Raw genomic sequence first — 6,000 nt, forward strand, 5'->3', positions numbered from 1 at the left:
GCACGCAACCTTACACAAAATTTACTAGCTTTTTAATTACGTTAGACTGTAACCAGTCCAACTCACAATAAAGGACATATACTGGACCCAATTTTCTCAAACATTGACAATATCTCAGCACATGACCCTGTCCCTATTCCCTGGTCAGACCATTTTATAATCCCAATAATCTGGAGAATACATAGCCCCCCGCCCACTGACCAGTCTACAAAGGTTTGGGACCGACCGTGGGCAAAAATAATCCCTGAAACCTAGACGGACATCTTAACAACATCCTACCCTAACGGGAGCAGTGACCCCCTACGCGCTTATGACAAATACATGGAATGGATTACTGCATCCCTGGATGCTACCATCCCCATGAAATGGAGGGCAAAGAGGCCCGCGAAAAAAAATTCCCATGGTACACCCCGAACATACGCGAACTCAAGCAAAACTGCAAAAAGCTAGAGAGGGATTGGAGGAAGAACTACTGCTTGGAGAAAAAACTAAAATGTAAGGAGGCAATAAAAACTTACCAAAACAGAAATAGAAAAAGGAGCAGGCACTATATATTGAGGAAAAAATTAAATCAGCAACTAACGTCCCAAGAGAAATTGCTAGAATAGCGAAAACTTTATCAACGTGCCCTCAGCTAGAAGGCTCCACAGAAGGAGCCGCACTGAGATGTAAAGAACTGTCCAAATTCTTTAACAATAAAATTCTTAACATATACAACGCGTTCCAACCCTCTCAGCAAAAGGATACACCGACCCCCAAAAAAAGTCAATGGCCCGGAGAAACCATATTATTTGGAGGACATTCCGATCTTGGACTTAAACACCCTTGATAAACTTTTTACGAAAGTCAAATCAGGATCTCCTTGTGACCCAGCGCCCGCGCACATGCTGGGGAAAGTCAAGGAAACAGTCCTCCCATTGCTCCTGGAAATGCTCAATCTTTCCCTTACCACCGCGATAGTTCCGGTAAGATGGAAACACACGATGGTAAAAGCACTTATAAAAAACCTAACTTGAACCCAGAAAACTGGGGGAACTACCGGCCGGTATCACTACTCCCATTAGTCAGTAAAATACTGGTAAAACATGTTAATAGGTCGCTGTCCAACTACCTGGAATCACATGAAATTCTACATAGCACACAGACAGGCTTCCGACCGAACCATGAAACGGAAACCACACTCCTAACAGTAATGGAGGAATTCAGAAAAGTGCTTGATCTCAGTGGGACAGTAGCAGTTATCCTGCTGGACCTGACAGCCGCTTTTGATACGGTAAACCACAGCACTTTGTTAGACAGACTTAATGAGGTAGGACTCGTGGCTCAAATCGTTCTTAACAGATAGAACGTTCCAAGTGTTCAAAGGTAGGCACACCTCAAGAGAGATTCCTCTTGCTTGCGGGGTGCCACAGGGATCGTTGCTAAGCCCCACCCTTTTTAATGTGTACCTCAGAAGTAATAGCCGAGCTAGTACTCCCTTTTGGAGTTAGTATAGTCACATACGCGAATGACACCTAACTGGTGGTAGCCCTCAATCACCTAAAAAAGAGCAATATTGACCTAGAATCCTGCCTGCAGCAGTTGGCCACCTGAATGGATCAATCCTTCCTCAGGCTAAACGCGACCAAAACGGAGCTTATGATTCTCAGAAATAAAGCAGAGGCACATTCAAAGATAAGTTGGCCAAAATGTCTTGGTCCCCCTCCTACGCCAAAATATAGGACCAAAATCCTAGGAATCTGGCTTGACAGGTCTCTCAAACTAGACCATCAAGCAGTACAAATTGCAGTCGCCTGCTTCGGCATCCTAAGGCAACTAAGAAAGATACTGCTGTTACTCCCTGATACCGCCCGCAGAACTATGGTTCAATCACTGCTCCTTCCCCGGCTGGAATATTGCAACTCACTATACTTAGGAACTCCTAATACCACGATCAGAAAGCTCCAAGTAGAGCAGAATGCCGCAGCCAGATTACTAGACAAAATCCCTGGAAAACAATCAGCAAAACCAGCAATAAAAGCACTTCACTGGCTGACCATTGCAGAACGCATTAAAATTTAAATCCCTCCGCATTGCACACAAGACGCTATGGGGCACAGGCCCAAAAATAAATCATGCCCTTCCAACTTTCCATCGACCTATGCGTCACCTAAGATCTGCCAACCTCTTCCAAGCCAGTGTACCTAATACAAAGACAGTGCAAGCAGGTGGACGCATTTTTTCTTACAATGCCTTCACCCTATGGAAATCCCTTCCGCCCAAGCTCAGATACACATCAGAACACCTTACATTCATGAAACAGCTAAGAACATGGCTATTCCAAAACCTGCAGTAAGACTCTAGGTTGCTTTCCGTTGCTGCGTAAGCGCTGGGATGCCTACGGGTAGCCATGTGCTCAACAAGAATGAATTAATAATAATAATAATGTAGTATGTTGGTAAAAAGCAGTAGAGCTAGCAGGTATTTGTGGTTCACCATGTAACCTTGAACAGCCAATATTCTCAGAGTTACCTTGTGCCTGTGTCTGCGTCTTTGCCCTACTATGAGTTTTATATACATTAGCTCTCAGCTTTTTGGCAGAGACACGGACACAGCCAGGAAAACAGTAGGAACCCCCATGGTTTGTTGTTGGGTGTGATTTTCCATACTATCAATGGTTACATTTGGCCTATCAGACATAGTAGAGGGGTCATACCTAGTTGGGGATAAGGTCTAACTACATCATTTAACACAATGGTATTAGAGAGGGGCTGGGTTGAGAGATGAGAGGCCTAAAGAGAAGAACATTTGTCCTCTATTTGGGACAACTTATATTATATAGGGTTCAATAATACAGTCATCATAGTCTCTAGATTTTTCATTAGATCAGAATCACAAGGATGATCAGTCCCCAAAGCTGAGTTATTGGTGATTTCATTTTGTCTGGTGGATCTAGTAGATCTTAGTTTTAATGAAGGTCCTGTATCCATTTTCTTACACCCAGTATCTTTCTTCTTACAGATCCGTTTTAATGTTCTTTGTTTTAAGAGGACACCTCCCTTTCTTTTTTTGAATTTCATATCTGGGTGGTTATTTTCCACTAGGTTGGCTGTTAAGTGCTCCTGGGTTGTACTGCAGGCTTCATCTATAGTGTTGGTAGATGGAGATGGATTCACTGCTGGAGGTATAACAGAACTCAGTTTGTCTACTAATTGGCCAGAATTCAATCGGACATTGCCTGCGTTTTAGCTGTGCTGGGTGTCATGCCTTCATAAAAGATATAGCCCAAGGATTTTTACTTTATTTTATAGAACTCAGATATCTCAGCCTTCACAGTTACACAGGCCACAATCAGCGACTGACACACTTGAGTAAGAGCTTTGTCGTGCTCCTTCTGTGAAGTTGCAAAAACCAATATTTCATCACTATAATTCAAAGCATTCATGACAGACTGTATGATACATCGAATGACATCTTGGAATAGATCTGCAGCCGGTGACACACAAAAAATATGATTATATGTACCTACAAGTCTCCTCGAGGTCCAAGTGATGATATCCTTTTTTCAGATTCAGGCAAGAGAATACCTTCACACCATTCAATTGTGTTATCATGTCATTCCCTTTCAATTTTCTTGTTCTCTTGATGCATACCCACGCAGATGCATACACCTGTCCATTTTGGGTATTACCACTATGAGAGAAACCCATGGAGTTGCACAATGATATTGTTTTTGAGTAAAGATTCAGGTTCTGTAAGTGAAGGACAATTTGTGTCTTTGAGCAGTAGGATGGACGTCCTCATTAATGTGTAATTGAACTTTCATACTCTTATGCTTTCCAACCAATGAAATAACGAAGGGAATTCACTTACTATTTCATGCTGAGCGTTCATGTTATAGTTCATGGATACAAGTCCCATATCAGAAATTGAGCACTTGCCACTGAACCTTGAAGAGCATGAATAGGTGCATGTACTTTTGTTTTCTTATGCTTCATCGTTGCTACAAAGGAACCTATACTTTTTTTGTGGTGTTGAGGAAGCCCACGTACACTCTTTAATTTTCAATGGTGTAAGTTGGGGCAATGGAGCCAGTTCATTAAATTTCTCCTCAGGCATAACATGTATTGACGCACTACAGTCAATAATGATGGGTATTGCACAACCATTACATTTCAATGTGATCTTCGGACAATGTTTGAATGACTTTGGTGTTATGTCGTTGCGATTTCTCTTGGACCAGTGTTTTTTCTCACAGGTGGCCAGTCCAACAAGTGCAGGTTTTTCTGAGCTATATATCAACATAGCATAACTGTCTTCTTCACTTTCACTTGATATTGTAACCAAAGAGCTGTGTGACCAAGATTTAGATTTTGATGGACTTCGTTTGGTGTTGATTTTCCTCAGCTGATATCGTTGTTGGACCTTATGGGCATGCGTCGAATGTCCCTTTTGCAACATTCAAGTAGCCATTTTGTCTTTGTGCCGTGATGCACTTTCTGTGGAGAATTTACTCTGGTTCTCTCAGCTTGTTTCTTACATTCATGATTGACTCACTCTGGGTTCCTCCTGTCTTCATGTCACCAGCTTGTCAATCAGCGAGCTCTTCAGCTCTGACTAAGAGTATTTCTCAACATTCATCATATGACAGAATCTGACAAGCATCTGTCAATCACTCTGAGGCGTACAGCTTCCTCATCTTCAATTAATTGAACTTACAGTGTTTAAGGAGTGTATCCAGTCTCTCAACAAATTTGTCAATGGTCTCACTAACTTTTTGTCATTCTTGACCGAATATGTACCTTTCGTAATGTACATTTGGCACTGGATTGACCTTGAGACCTTCACCAGCCAGTCTCTTAAGGTACTTCATAATCTTTTTTGCTATCAGCTTCTTCTATCGCATCAATAAAGTAATCAAATGTCTTTAATCAGGCAGTCCATCTGTCGCCAATATTCAACTGTTTGGTGGTGTCAAATGTCGGTTTCAAGAATGCAGCAGCATCATTCCAATTGGTGAGATTGGCTGACACTGAGGGTGGTATTTCTTTTGACAATGTCTGCTGTCGGCCAAGACCTGCTTCATGCAAACCATCTCTAAGGCCCTGTTCTGTGTGAGCTTCTGGGTCATCCTGGACAGCCCATGGAACCTTCACATCTCTCTTGGTCTCCATGGGAGTCCTTTACTTTTACCATATCTTCTGAGCCACCAACTGGTAGCTTTGGTTGTGGGCCACTTTGGGTATGGACAGCTCCGCAGCAGCAACCCTGGTTGCTTTCTCTGTGGTTGCTAACCTAGCACAGTGGCACTATAGCTCTCCTGATTCAGCACTGGTAAATAAATAACTGTTTCTTGTATCAGTTTGCTTTTAAGCGTCCCTCTGTGCCAACTGACACTTGATTTATTTCTGCCTTGCAGCACTTATGTTTGCAGTGTTTACTTTCACTTTGCTACTCCGTCAAAACCTGGTTGCACCCTCCTATGATGTTATCACTGCGTATGAATGTATGGCTTTGAGTTGCATAGTAGCGCAGTACCTCTCAGTGTGGCCTTCCCAGCAGGTTCTCAGCCGATGAGGTGTAGACTTATCAGTGATGCCTTCATTATTGTCAAATTACTTTACATGGAACTGGGGCTGTGCTTTGACTCCATGTATGCCAAACGTATAATCCGCACTTTGACAGAGGCACTTGTGGCACGTTAAAGTAATTTGCTGGACCACAAAAAATTCTCTGAGAGATCACAGTCAATCTTCGGGTTACTTATCCACTATCTCGTCTCCAGTTGTAGTGTCCTTCCCAGCCTGGGTACCCGCCAATGATAACGCCACACATGGAGCTTAGTATGATACGTCTTTATTCTGCTTCATGTAACCATAAACTCATCATTCTAAACCTGCATTTCCCTACACTGTGCTCTAAAGTCACAGTTCTACAGAGTATATCAGGAGCCATAAGGGTTCCGTCATTATAAATCACACAACATTACACTTTGGAAAACTTTAAATGTGCCTTTTTTTA

Source organism: Lissotriton vulgaris, chromosome 1_2, assembly GCF_964263255.1.
Source record: "Lissotriton vulgaris chromosome 1_2, aLisVul1.2, whole genome shotgun sequence".
Taxonomy (NCBI): domain Eukaryota; kingdom Metazoa; phylum Chordata; class Amphibia; order Caudata; family Salamandridae; genus Lissotriton; species Lissotriton vulgaris.